We start from the raw sequence: 16,595 nt of genomic DNA, 5'->3' as shown, positions 1-16,595 counted from the left end.
TCAACGAGCCAAAATTACAAATATGCCCTTATAAGCTAAACAGGGACCACATGCATATTAATACTCATAAGCATGCATTTCACAAATCCATATATTCATATAATCATGCATTAAATCATTTAAATCACACATAAACCAATTATGCATTCCCGACACACTAATCAAGGCCCTTAAGCCATATTAGTGATTTTTGGGTCGTTACAAGATGGATCTGTTGACATGATTTTATTTCTATGATTTAATGCAAGTATATTTTAGTCCAATATTGTTCTTGTGTTCAACTTTGAATCATTGTTGCTTTAATTGAGATTTTCATATTGTTCTTTATAGTACATGAATTATAATTAGGGTTGTATTTAGATTGTGAAAATTATTACTCGAGAGGGGAACATTCAAACAATCTAGCAACAGGTAGAACAACTTATGTTGTGTGAGATCGAGAGATAAGCATAATTCTAGGTAACTGAGATTGTTGACCCTCAATTTGGCCAACGACACGGAGTCAAAATAACGACAAAGAATAAAAAGGCAATTAAGAAGAGAATCGAACATGAAGAAATTGACACAAGTATTTTATAGTGGTTCGGCCCCAACTGCATGGTAATAACCTACATCCACTTAGTGTTCTTATTGATGTTGAATCCCAATGCCATGATCAAAGAACTAGGGTTCTTGAGTTTCAAAAGCCTTAGGAGAATTACAACTTTTTGGTGGATAATCACACTATGCTCTCACTATGAGTATTCAAGTTCAAGGTTCAAAAGTCCCTTCCTTGAGCCCTCTCATGCATATTTATAGGCTCAAGGGGGTTACATGGGCCAATGGGCCTTTAATATCCTTAATATTAGTGTATCAAGGCAATAAAGAGAAAATATAATAAATATAGTTATTACAAGAGTGCGTATCTTAAAGGAAATAAACGGAAACATGCGACCAGACTGGTCGCGCCTAAACGCGTGATCTGATGAAGCAATAAACATCTGGTCGATAGGCGAACATCACCCCTTCACTTTGATGCTGCCACGTGCCAACCACGTGTAATAAATTCTTGCCACATCATCAGGAGTCATTTTTGGGTAAACATTTGCCCCCCAAGTTTATTTTACTGTGACCAGCATAAAGTAAACTTTGGAGAATGACCCTTCGCTTACCCCACCAAATCTATCAGAGTCGTCCATGCCTTCTCGAAAAAGGCAACCAATCATGTCTTTTCAGTTTTCCAAAAGTTGTCTGACGGCTATTGCGTTTCCCCATGCCTTGAAAAAGTAATTCCATGATTACCTCTTTTACATTGCCATGATCAATATAAATAACCATCCTTTTCACTTTTTACCTTTTACCGATCCCTTTGCCTTCAAGAACTCTGAAGAACAAAGCAAAACTAGGCCCAGAAAAGTTCGTTGATCCACGGTGCACTTGTCCAATCTTCTGAAATTTTCACTCCAATCTTTCATCCAAGTAAGTCTTCTAATCGATTCTTTTCTGTTATGTTGTCATGTGCCTGTTTCTCCTTCGTTTATGATTTCTGAGTTCTTGAATATCTCTGTTAGTTCCTGGAAAATGGTTTCGGGGTAAATGGGTACGTTGATCTATGCTAAACATTGTAGGAAGATAACACCTTGCTGGGATTAAGAATTAGTTTGTTAGTTAGGATAATGAGTTTAGGGCGTAAAATCGAAGTAAAAATTAGATTTTTAAGCATGTAGAAAAACTGGGTTTTTCCCGCCTCTCTCCAGAGTCAAAAAAATTTTTTCTGAAAAACTTTTTACTTCCGCTTTTTGATCCATTTTCCAAACTGATCGTATGCAATTTAGTTTTTTTGCTAGAATGTTGCTGGTCGTATAAAAGCTTAACTTTTATACGCGAGCAACGTTATTCCAACTCTTAACACAAGCTTTTAGGCCATAGATTCTCATCTCCCCTTCTCTGCAAGATCCGTGGGGAGGTGAGAGGCCAATTGACGACGACCTGCTCGCTCAGCTACTCGTGGATGAAGAACAGTCGTTGCTACTTATCCCAAAAATCCATTTTTCTCGAATTCCACCCAACGGATCTCATTCAAGTCCACCAAAAATGGGTAGATTAAAATCCACTGCCCAGAAAAAGAAATCATCAAAACCTTCTAAAAATTGGCCCGCTCCTCGGGCTGAAATTCCTTTAACCAGTGGTAGAGCCAAAACCACTGATTCCAAAATTCAAACACAGGCCAACCTCCGCAACGCCATTCGACCAGACGCCGAATGGTAACTTGATCCTCCTAGCACAATCACTGCTAGGATGGTAAATAATTTCCTCAGAAAGTACATACTTTCTAGGGTTTCTTTATTCCTTCCTACCATCGACCAATGGGCAAACCTCCCTGGTGGTGCCTTCAGCGCCTGGTCGAGGTATCACATTAAGGCAGGAGCAATCCTGCCTCTCCATCCTTTCTTCCAAGGAGTGGCCAATTATTTCGCGGTCGCTCCTTTCCAAATAACCCCGAACGAGTATAGAATGCTTTCAACTATCTATATCCTTTACAGTCATAAAAAATGGCATGTCCCTTCTCCTCATGAGATCAACTACCTGTTTGATCTCAAATCTAACCCCAACCATGACAACATGGGGTTTTTTCATTTTTGCCACCAGGAGTCGACCCGCGCCTTCCTGAGTGGGACTACCTACTAGTCTAATGTAGGAAAGTACTACCAGGAGTACTTTTTAACCACTAACATGGTCGACAACAACCTAGCCTTCACCCAAGGAGGTAACTTCTTTATTTTTCTGGTCGTTTATTTTCCTTGTATTTTATCTGAATTATCCTTAGAAAATTAGCACATTTCAGGTCCATGGCTGCGACCGGCTCCTACTCCAGAAATGGAGGTTCGAGTAGCACTACAGGCCAGCATAAGTGACGTTGAGAAAAGCGTCAAACAACTGGTCACTGAAGCCAACCTAAGGCTGGTCGGGCTTCAGGCACCTCACCAGGACGTGAGGGAGTCAACAGCGGGGAGCGCGATTGGTGGAGAAATTCTCGAGCAGCACCCAGACGTGTCGCAACCTCAAAGGAGGAGACCAACTAGAGTGAAAATCAGGGAACCCTCCAGTACCCCGCGAGCAGCCTCTCCCCCTGCCCCTTCGGGAAAGGGAAAAAAGAAAGCTTCCGAACCCCCTACACCCATCGACGAGTCTTCAGATGAGAACGGTTTCATCTTCTCATTCTTAGACAGTTTGCCCATTCCCTGTCATTTATATGACGTGGACAACAACTTTAAGTATACTCCAAATTTAAATTCAGATTTCTTCCAGGCAGTGAGTGAGTGTAGCAGTAGTTCAGTAAGTAATGTAGCGACCAGTCACTACAACATTTTTTAGCATATATTACGGTAAATAAATGACATATATTCAAAGTGTTATTAATAAAATAAGTAACTACGTACCATTAAAAAAAACACGGTTTCATTTATAAAAAAAACACGGAATAAAAAATAGTTGTAGGCGCCAAAATGAAGCGACAAACTTAATATCATGAAAATAAAATGAAATCATCTGAATCCCCATCCTCATCTAATCTTCTAAATCCCTAATCCACAACCTAAACTATTCCCAGCCGCCTCCTCCTCTGCCCATTCTGTAAGTTCTCCATTCTTTTGAACCGTTGGAGTAGGAACCCAATAGCAGCTCCTTCTCCCACAAGCCTCGACAGTTTGAGCTATGATCTAGTTCCCAAAAGGAAATTCTCTTTCAAGAACAAAGATCTGAAGAAAGACCCCAGCCTTGATTCAAACAGAGAGAAAGAGGCTAAAATTGTCAAACCAGACAAAATGGGCTACACGGTTCCGGATTCGCCTGGGTTTCGAAACAAGACAGGCGAGGTTTTGGTGATTAAATTCAATGGTTCCGAGATTGGTGAGTTTACAATTTTGGACCTTGATTCTTGTGAGGTATTGGCTGTGTTAGAGCATTGTTTGTTCATTTGTGAGCTGAGATGCATAGGGATTTCACTTTGGATTGACTAATGGATTATGCATTTTTTGCCTTTTCTTTTTTCATTGTATTTTCTGTGAAACATACCACTATTTTGATCTTCCATTCTGTAAACCAGGTATTTTCATCTTAAACTTAAGTTTTTCTTTTCCTCTAATATGTTTTCTATAACCTTTATATATATAAAAAAAAAATTCTCTGTATCTCTATCATAATGACAGATTATTTAAAGTAAAAGAAGCAAATTTTTGGTGAGATGTTAAATGGAGATCATCTCATCAATGCACCATATGGGCTTGGGTTTCTAGTAGAGAAAAATTTCACACTGGCATGTTCGAAAAATTTGATCGAGGAACAAGTTTCTCAATTTAAAAATTGTCATTCATCACAAACCACCTCTATTTTGCTTTTAGATTTTATGGATTATTGTATTATAATTGCTTAACTGCATATTTACAGTGTGAGTACTAATATATAGAAATCAAAAGTGAGTGATACTTGCAATGACATCTCTTATCTCAAATGTGGCACCAAAAGATTAAATGAATGAAATTGGAGTATAGATGCATTTGATGTGCTAATAATCCACATTTTTCGATTGATTGTTATATAATTTCAAATTTTAGCATTATTTAGATTCTAAGGTTGTCCATAGGATGTTGGAAAATGGATTATTAGAATGTATTTCCTGCTTTCAGATTATGCCAGGAGATTGTGTTTTTGAAAGTTGAAGTTGCAGAGCTTCTATTACAAAGTATTTTTGTAAATCTAGCCAGGAGGAGAGACTTAGATATTGATATTCAACAATTGATATCCTTGCAGGTTTTTTTCTTCTTCTTTCTCTTTTTTTCATTAGTTTATTTTTTGTTTTCTGTCATTTCATGTATTGAAACTATAATAATGTTGAATGATTATTGGTTGTATTGGTTGCATTGGGCCTACTTTTCTTGTAATACTAAAGCATGCATACTGGGCTTTAAAAAGACTTAATTTTCAGCCAAATTTCTGAAAATTCATATTTATTATAATACTCTTTCAAAAAGCTCATAATCATGCATTATGAAAACTTATATTTGTTGTAGTGATTATCATTCACATCAAATTTTCTTTCTATAATAAGTTCAGTAACTACATAATTTATTCTTTATTTTATAGTGGTCATTCCCTAAAACTTTAGCAATTAGAATATATATATACATATATATAACTTTTGTTTTGTTGTTTAAAAAAAAATACACTTATATGTGTAGAACCTTAGTGTAAAGAGAAAAGACCAAGACATATTCCACACCTTACAGCCATATATGCTCGTAAGTTTATATATATATATATGAATTAATAAGTTCTAAATGTGCATAAAGTAAATAATAATAATTAAATTAGATATGAATACTTGGAATCCAAAAATAAGTAAATAACTCCATGATATACTAGTTCGGAACTCTATTTCAATGCAGAGTATGTTAGCAAATGTTTCCACACTTAAAAAATCTATTGTTACTGCGTACCTTGTTTTTAATCCATTTATGTATACGTATAAGCATATAAATATAGATGCTTTTAGGGCTATATATTCCAGCAGAATGTAAAGGTTCAAAATCATAATCCATGTAATTTGATCTTTAGTGTAGAGATTATAATAAGTAATAAGCTTATTGTTGGTTATTGGTTCCAGTCAGCTTAGTTGACTTAACCGTTTTCTGTTAAGTTTAGTTTTTTTTTTTAGTTATGATCTCTTTTTGTATATATAAGTCTCTTGTTTAAGTTTTGAGACTTAAGAAATTCATTCTACTATTTTGTACAGACTGAAACTTGTAAAGAGAGTTTGAAAGTTGTAAGAGAGAGAAATTGAAGAAGTAATAAGATTGACTGCCAGTGGAGTAGGCTAGAGATACTTTGTCTCTGTGTTCGAACCACGTATATCTTGGTGTTCTGTTTTTTTTTTTTGGATTCTGTGTTTAATTCTTTTCTTGTGTTGGATAAAGGCTTGTGTTCTTGACAGTAAGTTCTCTGCACAACAAAGCTAAACAATATTGCTGCAGTCACTTGAATAAAACAGAACAGAGAGAAAAACTTAGGGAGAAGTAAAGCAAACAAACCAACCCTTTCTTTGTTATATTAGTAGTTAGTATTTAGTATTTTGTCCAAATTATTTTTGAAGTTTCTAATACTTATGGTCGTTCCACAGCCTGTAGGTTTAATTCGTGAACAAAGTAATGTCCTTGCTAGACAGGTAAATATCATAAACCTTTTTTTTTATTCGCATAAAGATGTTGATACTCTTTTTTGTTGATATGAGTAGTTTTTTTATAGTGATGATAATATACTTTATAAACTTGTTCTTTTTTGTTGAATTATCTATTGTGATTTGTGTCAAGTTGCAGATTTGTTTTCTTAAGTATCAAGTTCTATATATTGTGATTGTGTCAAGTAACTTAAAGGAATTCCTGTTTGCTTAACTAAACATTCCCCTCCACCCTTTTTCTTTTTTTCATACTTCACATTGAACCTAACTGCAATGACATCCTCAATACATAGGAGTTAAAAACGTGATTTGATCCATGTTTTGACTTTTGTGTAGTTAATATTCATGGTGATGTATGTATCTTTGATCTGTACCAAATGTGCTATTCATTTTATCTTATTTTCTTTCTGTTCCGATGTATCCATCTTTAATATGTAACTATCTAATGCATATATTTCATTTTGAAGTTTCTTAACTTGAAGCGTTTAGTACAAAGTAGAAACAGAACACAGTTACAAGAACTAGAAACAAATCTCAATAGTTTAGCAAGAAGAAAAACATAACACAAAGGAAGATGCACCAAACCAGAAAACTAGTTTTTGAATAGTCACTTTATTGATCTTGTATTCACTACAACATTTTTTAGCACCAAATCAATTAAAGTCTTGCTGAATGCCTTGAATGAACTTCGATTATGTTATGTCACATATAGATCTTATTGTGTACAATCCAAACAAGGAAATACTAGGGTTTATTATATTATATTATTTTATACAGTTTCTTATTTATTTGTTGAAATTTCTGTTGTTTTGAGGTTGTTGAGTATTCTACTCACAATGCATACATCTTCTGGAAAGGCTACAATGTCATTGTCGACTTCTTTATGGAGGAAGGTAATTTTTCTTGCGAATATGCTAATGCAACACTTTTTTTTGGTTGGTTTTGCTTTTTTCTTTGGAACTGGCTACAGCAACAATTTGGCCTTCAGTTTTGTTTAATGCATTAATATTCTAAGTTCATGATGTGGCTTTTAGTTTCTGTTACTTCATACATCCTTCATCCTTGGTTTTTCCTATGTGGAGTTGAAGACCACATCTTTGATTGACCTATTAAATGTAAAGCAGGCAAAGAATAGTCATTTGCATCTAGCCTCTAAGTAGATTTTATTCTCTTTATATTTTTAACCATTTACCATTCTTCTTGTAAACTTTAGTTGTCTTTACTCAGAAAATATAGGTATACATGGGTTCTTATAGAACAAGGGCTATAGACACCAACAGGTAACTAGTACAAGATCAAAAAACTAAGGCATATTTACAATAGTGAGTAATACTATGTATAACAATTAATAAAAACACATTCAGTAATATTATTAGTGAATCTTTCTTTTTCAATACTACATATATATGGATCCGGCACAATGCTTTTCTACAATTGATTTGTTACTTTTGAAATTAATATATGTGATACTTTGTTGCTTTCTTTCTCATTTTCTGACAAGTTTGTGTTCCTAGGTGTTTTGGCTTTCGATTTATTATCTTGCAGTTGCAAAGTCTGCAGTTGTGAGTTTCGATGCTTTCATACTCTTCTTAAAATTTTCTTCCTGTACTTCTGGTGGCCTTTTGACCTCTGGTTTGATACCATTTCTCTAATGTGTATTATTTGGTCTTTTGCTTCAGTTATCTCAACATATTGAGATACTTGTCTCAGCAGTCACTCATATCAATGAACCTAACAGCTTATATGGGATCATTCTGTCCAAGAAGGTAAGTAATACATGTATACTTAGCTTTGAATTGTAGTTAAAGGTAAGTAATACTACTGAACAAGCTTTGTATAATAGTTTTGACCATCTAGATTGGTTTCTTTTTTTTTTTTAGAGATTATTGTTTTGAGATTTACTGATTTGTTAGTGATTTATCACACTCTTCCCAAAAAATTAACTTCTTTTACCTTAATTGTCCTTGTATGTTCCATGTGCCAAGGTTATGTGAAAATTTAAAACATTATCACTTGTATTCTGATGGACATCTATGAAAGAGGAGTGAAAGTTTGTTGTGCTCAGCTTTCTTGCATTTGTCATTAACCTGTTGTTATAAATTCATGAAATAAGCATGTACTCATGGTTGTCCCTTTTTTTTTTCTTTTTCTTAGGGGTGATATCATTATCAGCTGACCTCTCTAGTGTAGTATTTACCATCTGTCTTTTTGGTCATCAATTATTTTGCAGTATGAGGCTGCTTGGCATGCTGGAAACTGGAATTTTTCCTTGCTTTACATGGGAGATAATTCACATAGTGAGCAAAACTAAAAGTGTCCATTTCAATGAAAATCTGCACAGGTACAATGATGAGTTAAGATTTCTTTTTTACTTCAGTATAATTCTACCATCTATATAGTAGAACTTCTGGGGCATAGTTTATCTCTACTACAAGTACTTGCTCCACTATATAACTGAGATGGTCATACTGGACTTGAGGCTTTTTATTGTTAAAGAAATAGTTCTTTCTTTTTTTAAAACAAAACTGCCTTGTATTTCTTGTAGAATAAAACGTAATACAACCATTACATATATATAGCGTTTATACAACTAATACTCTTAATTACAGAATAAAACGTAATAAACATAATTAACTACAAATCCTATAAGAAAGGAAAGAACATCTATAATCCTTGATTTCCTCTTACTTCTTTCCAAGGATACTTTGGTAACATGCTATTATCTGGCTCTCAAAGTCAGCTAGAAACCTTTTGTTTGTTATTGTCTTTTATATCTGGCTCTCAAAGTCAGTCAGTTACCTTTTGATTATTATTATCTTTTATGTTATATACTGCTGAAATTGTATGATTTTTAGTTGAAAGGATTACACATGACATTGTCATTGTTGTAATTTTTATTCCTCAAGAAACTAACAAGTGTGCTTATAGATATTTTGACTGGTTTCCCTGTGGTTCACTCTATCAGATAGACAAGATATCATAACTAACATTGCATGGCAAGCTAATAAAGTCATAATTAGGTAATTAACTTTTTTTATGTACTCTTTTAGTTTACTATTAATTTTAAGTTGAAGCATTAATTATTTAAATTTTGTTGTAGCTAAGAAAATTGACTCACAACAAAGACAAGTGCACAAAGGATGATGAATTGAAGGATGGAGCAAGTTTCATGCATGATTTACTTTTGAGTATCTTGTAATGTTTCTGTTTTTCATTTTTGAAGTAAAAATTGTTCAAGATTATAAAATTTTATTATGTTATGCTTTCAAACTTAAGTTAGAACTAAGATCTCATGAAGTAGACACATTCATGGTTTGAATTAGTTATTGTTTAATGTAATACTTATGGTTTATCAATCTATTGAGAATTACATTTTATGATTAATTTTGATTTTTTTTATCAAAATAAAATAATGAAAACCTTTTAATTAAAAAAAAACCTTATAAGTATCCTTATCATAATAAAATTTAAAATATATTATCCTGAATAAAGTAACAAAATTTTATTACTGGACTTTTAGTATGTTATGATTTTGAAACATATTATAAGCGTAAGAAATCGTTATGATTTATATAATATAACAAATTAAAAATGCTATCAAAATAATCAAATGTAACAGTTAAAAAGTGTTATGCATAAAGTATAAGATTAAACTTCAAATTTATAACCAAATACTCTAACTAAATGTTATAATTTGAATATAATAGCAACTAAAAATGTGTTATTGAATAGTTTAAGATAACATCGAACATAACATTCGAAAACTGTTATAGAAAAGACAGGACTTTTAATAACAGGGGCTATGTTAGCGTTTTCAGAAGCGTTATCAATACTCCCGGTTAGCAGTTTTTAAGTGTTATGAATACTATTTTTTCTTGTAGTGAGTAGTTATAGCATGGGTACTTTACTTATAATCTCCTTGTCTTTACTTTGAGTTCCATCTATGCTTATTGTCTAACTGCTCGCGATGCTTCCTTACATGCAGGTATGTCGTCTGAAGATATGTTCGATCACTACACCGCTACTGCTGCTCCCTCGAGCAGGATGAAAGAGAGCAAGCGACACCGCGGGGAAAGCAGCAAAGCTGCTTCAAAGAAAGCCCGGACTGAGGATCATCCTCCAACAGCCACTCCTTCAAAAGAGACACTGCCACCTCCCACAATAGAAACAACGCCACCTCCTTCTCCACTCAACTAGCAGTCTCCGCCTACACTGGTCGACCAGAACCCTACCCCTCCAACGCCTTTCGACCAGACATCACACGCTCAGCCTGGAGACACCCTGACCAGTACCATGGTTAGCTTGGCCGGAGAGAGAATATACAAACTCTCCAAGCACAAACGCAGCCAAGAGGCCATCGTCGGCACCAGTTCCATGGAGGCCGACCAGATAATAAACCGAGGGCTCAACGAGATAGCCAGTGTAAATTGTTTTCTATTACTGATTTATTTTATTCTGTCATTTTCTGCCATCGTCTTATCTTTTTTATCTGATCACAGGGATTGCTGACTATCACTACTGGTTGGCATCGCACGGGGACTTTAGTTACCCAGACCAAAGACTCTGACACCAAGCATACAGAGGCGGTGAAGGTGCTCGAGGGGAGGAATGCTGAGCTGCTCGAGAAAAACACAGAACTAATCGACAAGAACAATGAACTGCTCGAGAAAAAAGCCCAGCTGACCGAAGAGTTGTTGGAGTGTCGGGCTGCCCTGAACAAATCTAATGAAAACAAAGAAAGGTTCGGGGAGTGTGCCAAACTCAACTACCAAGAAGCCAAACATCTTGAGGTCAATCTGATTGCGAGCAGAAAGGAGACGGATGAGCTGGAGGGATGCGTTAGGGAGCTTGAGGAGACAAATGCCAGAAACTTGGAGAAGTATAGGGAAGCCACCCACCTTTGCTTCTATGAGTTCTAGAAGCACAACCGTGAGGCCAACTTCAACAACCTTTTCGAGCGCCTGAGGCAAACTCAAATAGCCCAATGCACTATTCGCCTGGAGGAAGAAGAAAGAGGCAAAATTCCTGCTTCCCCAGAAATTTCCTTAGCAATGGGGATTGATGGCGCGGAAAATGAAGTTGGTACCACTGTCGAACAGGACATTCCTCAAGATCCTCCAGCCTCATAGTATTTTTTTTATTTCATTATCTTTTAAATATATGACTAACGGGTCGTGATGTAAAGACAATTTCTTTTTTAATTTTTATTGCTGCATGGGTAGCTTTTTCCTTTTAATCAAACAATTACACCCGAGCAGTAACTGCTCGCGGTGTAAAAAGATTCTTTTTTGATATTATAATATATTTGCACTTTATTATAACATCTGTTCGCATGATCGAACTTAGCATAGTACTTTGGATTGATTTAACAAAATACCAAAATTTTGAAAAATACACTAAGTACCCTAGCATGCTTTCACTTATTTTTCTCATGTGTTTACATACCTTTCGATATGTTTTGCATACTAGATACCTTATATGCCCCCCAAGTGATTGTGGATCTTTAGGTCCTCAGTCACTTACCTTGACTAGGACATGTTCGAACATTTCAGCTCGTAGGAGAAATTTAAAACGATAATATAGCAAAACAACACATGTAATAAGCAAATACTTGTAATAAATACAATAGTTGGCAAGATTGACTAGCTGGGCATAGTCCCTTTTATTTCTCATAATAAATGGACAAATCGTGTCTGTACGAGTGATCACCAACATGATCTTATACTTATAAGCGACCAGTCACATAAAATGACCAACCCTTTTTCATAACTTGTATAAAGTAAAATTAATACGAGCCAATTCTTTAAGAAGAATTGTTTATTGATAGTACTTGCACATGTGTTCTCCATTCCAATAGTGAGGAATGAGATCTCCATTTACGCAAGCACGTTTGTAAGTGCCTAGATGGAGGACTTCTTCAATTTGGTACGGTCATGCCCAGTTAGGTCCGAGTACTCCAGTGGCCTGGTCGCGGGTATTGAGAAAACCCTTATGAGTACTAGAACTCCGAAATTGAATTTCCTTTCACGTATTTTAGAATTGAAATACCGGGTGAATTTTTGCTGGCAAGCTGCTACTCGAAGTTAGGCTTGCTCACACTTTTCATCGACCAAATCTAGAGATTCCATCAATAGCTCGCTATTAGAGCCTTGATCGTACGTCATTCTCCGATGCGATGGCGGATCTAACTCGACAGGCAACATAGCCTCGTATCCATAAGCTAAGGAGAATGGAGTATGGCATGTTGTTGTTCAATGGGATGTTTTGTACGACCAGAGGACTTTAGGCAATTGTTCTGGCCATGCCCCCTTCGCTTCTTCAAGCCTTTTCTTCAGAGTATCTTTTAGTGTCTTTTTGACTGCTTCGACTTGTCCGTTTGCCTGAGGGTGAGCAACTGAAGAAAAGCTCTTGATAATTCCATGCCATTCGCAAAAATCCATGAACAGATCACTATCAAACTGTGTGTCGTTGTCTGAGACAATTTTTCTTGGCAATCCATAGCGACACACAATGTTTTTAACCACGAAATCCAGCACTTTCTTGGTCGTTATGGTTGCAAGTGGCTCAGCTTCGGCCCATTTTGTGAAGTAATCAACGGCCACCATAGCGTACTTGATACCGCCCTTTCCTATGGGCAAAGATCAGATTAGGTCTATACCCCAGTCTGCGAATGGGCACGGACTTTGCATCTGTTTTAATTCATTAGGGGTTGCTCGCAGAATTTTGGAGAGCCTCTGGCACTTGTCACACCTCGGCACAAATTCCATCGAGTCTTCATTCATTGTTGGCCAGAAGTATCCTTGCCTTAGGATCTTTTTTTATAAGCTCTGCCCCCCAGCATGGTCCCCACAAAAGCCTTCATGGAATCCTCTCATCAATTCTTTGGCCTTCTCTTTCGAAATACATCTGAGGAGTGGCATTGAGTAGCCCCTTCGGTACAAGATCCCATCGACCAGGATATACCTAGCAGCTTGTTGCTGGAGGGTCCTGGCTTTGTTTCTATCCGTTGGTAACACACCCTTCATCAGGTACTCCATGTATCCACCGCTTGAATCGCCAAAGAGGCCTCTCTGCTTGGATGCTTGGTGTAGATAGTCATTCAACTGGTACTATGTTTAGGGTGTCAGCATCCTTGGCATTTGCCAACTTGGCCAAAGCATCAGCGTTTGAATTTTGGTCACGAGGTACTTGTTCGAGAGTGTACTTATCAAACTTCGCCAATAGATCCTTCGCTTTATTCAAGTAAGTGATTATTTTTAAACCTTGGGCCTAGTATTCTCCAATGATTTGATTGAACACTAATTGAGAGTCACTGTAGATATCAAGTGACTTTATGTTCATGCCTCTGGCTAACCGTAATCCTGCGAGCAACGCCTCATACTCTGCTTCTTTGTTGGACGTCGTGAAGTCTAATCTAATCGCGTAGTGAAATCGATGCCCTTCAGGCATTATCAAAATCACTCCAGCTCCAGCGTGATGCTCATTAGAAGAGCCGTCCGTGAACAACTTCCATGAGGGAGTTTGGCTTTGAGGTTCAGGCTCTTTAGGCTCTTCTGGCTGCTCGCTATCTGGAAGTCCAGTGAGTTCTGCGACAAACTCGGCCAGAGCTTGTCCTTTTATTGCTGCCCATGGAAAATAAGAGATATCAAACGGCCCAAGTTCAATCGCCCATTTCAACAGTCGGCTTGTGGCTTCTGCAGAACTTACCATAGAGGTTGGTTGGTCAAAACTGTGATTGGGTGAGCTTGGAAATATGGCCGCAATTTTATGGATGCTAAGATCAGGCAATAGGCTAATTTTTCAATAGGGGGATATCGCAGTTCTACTCCTATTAGCCTCTTGCTTACATAATATACGACCTTCTACACGCCATCTTCCTCTCTTACTAGAACAACACTAGCAGCATATTCTGTGATCACCAAGTAGATGAACAAGGTTTCTTTATCGACCGACTTCGATAGAATTGGTGGCTGCGACATGTGAGTTTTTAAAGCTTGAAAAGTCTACTCACACTCCTCCGTCCATTCAAACTTTTTGTTGCCTCTAAGTAGATTAAAAAATGGGTCGCATTTGTCCGTCGAATAAATCTACTGAGAGCAGCAATTCTTTCGGTTAAACTTTGAACATCCTTGATTTTTGTTGGCGATTTCATATCAATCAGGGCTTTGATCTTCTCAGGATTGGCTTCAATTCCTCGCGAGTTTACTATAAATCCCAAGAATTTCCCTGATCCAACTCCGAAGGAACACTTGAGGGGATTCAGCTTCATCTGATATTTATTCAAGACATTGAAGCACTCTTGCAAGTCCCCTATATGTCCTTCTTCTTTCTTCAATTTAACCAGCATGTCGTCGACATATACCTCCATGTTTGTTCTGATCAGCTCCTTGAACATGTGATTGACTATTCGTTGGTAAGTTGCACCAATGTTTTTCAAACCGAAGGGCATTACTTTGTAACAGTAGCCCTGTATCGGTCTGAAAGCTAGTGTGATCCTCGTCAGAGGGATGCATACTAATCTGATTGTACCCAGAGTATCCATGAATGAAAGGATCTCATGCCCTGTAGTGGCATCTACCAGCTGGTCGATTCTAGGGAGTGGGAAACAATCTTTAGGGCAAGCTTTATTAAGGTCTGTGAAATCCACGCATGTTCTCCACTTGCCATTCAGCTTTGGAACCAGTACGGGATTAGAGACCCAGGATGGATAAAACGCTACCCGGATGAATCCATTCTCCTTTAGCTTCTCGACTTCTTCCTTTAGAGATTTTGATCTGTCTTTGTCGAGCAGTCTCCTTTTCTGTTGCACTGGTGGAAAACTCTTATCTATGTTCAGGACATGGCTAATGACCGCAGGGTCTATTCCAACCATGTCTTTATGTGACCAGGCAAAGACTTCCTGGTTCTTTCTTAAGAATTCCACCAATTTTTGTTTCGTTGCTGTCTTTAAGTTTTTACCGACTTCCACAACCCTGGTCGGATCTGCTTCATCGAGTTATACCTACTCAAGGTCCTTGATGGGTCCTATCTCTTCATCAAAATCCCCAAAGCGAGGATCTAAATCTCTGTCCTCACTTTGGGCAACGCCCTATTTGGTGACACCATCACTTGATTGGGCTTGTACATCAATAGCCATTTGCAACTCTTTCCTGGCAGCTTCCCTCGATACACCTTTCTTCGCCTTAGATCTCGAGGAATTATAGCACTCCCTCGCTTCCCGCTCATTTCCCAACACGCATCCTACCCCTGCGTCAATTGGGAATTTCATGGCAAGGTGCCATATCGAGGTAACGGCTCGCAGGTCGACAAAAATTGGGCTTCCAATTAGAGCATTATACGCTGAAGGACAATCAACTACTATGAATGTAGTGAGTAATGTCCTATTTGTAGGTGCAGTTCCTATTATAACTCTGAGCCTAATCGACCCTGTCAGGGCTCGCCCTTCGCCAGAAAAACCATATATGGTTCGGTTCCATGGCTCCAGGTCCTTGACGAACAACTTCATCCTTTCCAGTGAAGACTTGTACAAGATGTTGACTGAGCTTCATGTGTCAACCAACACCCTTTTAACCATCATGTTGGAGATTTGGACGTCAACAACCAGCGGATCAGAGTGTGGGAATCGGACGTGCTGAACATCGTCTTCAGAGAAGGTTATCAACTCCTCCTCTGTTCGAGGTTTCTTTGGTGCTCGATCCTCCACACTTATCATCTCGATGTCCTGGTCGTGGCGTAAAGTCCGGGCATATCGCTCCCTTTCTTTCCAACTATCCCCTGCAATGTGTGGGCCGCCACAGATGGTGAGTAACGTTCCTGCCACAGGAGCTGGCGGTAAAGGTGGTGAACGTTGGCGTGCAGGTGCCTGCTCGTTGCCACCTTGAGCCTCTCGCTGAGACCCTCCTGCGGCTCGTACGTATCTCCTTAGGTGTCCCTGCCTGATCAGGAACTCGATCTCATCCTTCAACTAGTTACACTCATTGGTGTCATGTCTGTAGTCATTGTGAAAATGACATAATTTTGTGGTATCTCTCTTGGAGATATCTTTCCTTATAGGCGTTGGTCGCTTATAAGGGACATTGACATTGGTCGCCTGGTAGACCTCTGCCCATCTTTCGACAAGGGTCGTAGAGTTGGTGAATCTCAGCTCATATCTATTACCTTTAGGGCGTTTATTCTCAGACATTGACGACTCATTGCCCGCCCTTTTTCCACCGTTTCTGCCATTTCTGTTCCCGTTGCCTTTGCCATTGCCATTGGGTTTATCCGACCCGTTGGTGGCCTTGGCGGGTTCTTCCTTCGGTCCCTTGTCTTTAGTAGGCGATTTCCCCTCGTTGGTAATCGCGTCCTCAAGCTTGATGTATCGATCAGCTCGATCCAAAAAATC

The 16,595-nt window shown here is 37.8% G+C and overlaps 1 long non-coding RNA gene across 1 annotated transcript; it reads left to right on the top strand.

Annotated features, from left to right (window-relative positions):
* Positions 1-4,041: 4,041 nt before the first annotated feature.
* Positions 4,042-9,586, top strand: LOC133782683 (uncharacterized). Its single transcript, XR_009870654.1, has 5 exons — positions 4,042-4,084; positions 4,665-4,788; positions 6,155-6,199; positions 7,026-9,231; positions 9,312-9,586. It is a non-coding gene; the product is annotated as an uncharacterized LOC133782683 (long non-coding RNA).
* The last annotated feature ends 7,009 nt before the right edge of the window (positions 9,587-16,595 follow it).

The sequence above is a fragment of the Humulus lupulus genome, chromosome 6, assembly GCF_963169125.1.
Source record: "Humulus lupulus chromosome 6, drHumLupu1.1, whole genome shotgun sequence".
Taxonomy (NCBI): domain Eukaryota; kingdom Viridiplantae; phylum Streptophyta; class Magnoliopsida; order Rosales; family Cannabaceae; genus Humulus; species Humulus lupulus.
This window is presented reverse-complemented; position numbering and strand designations above follow the sequence as displayed.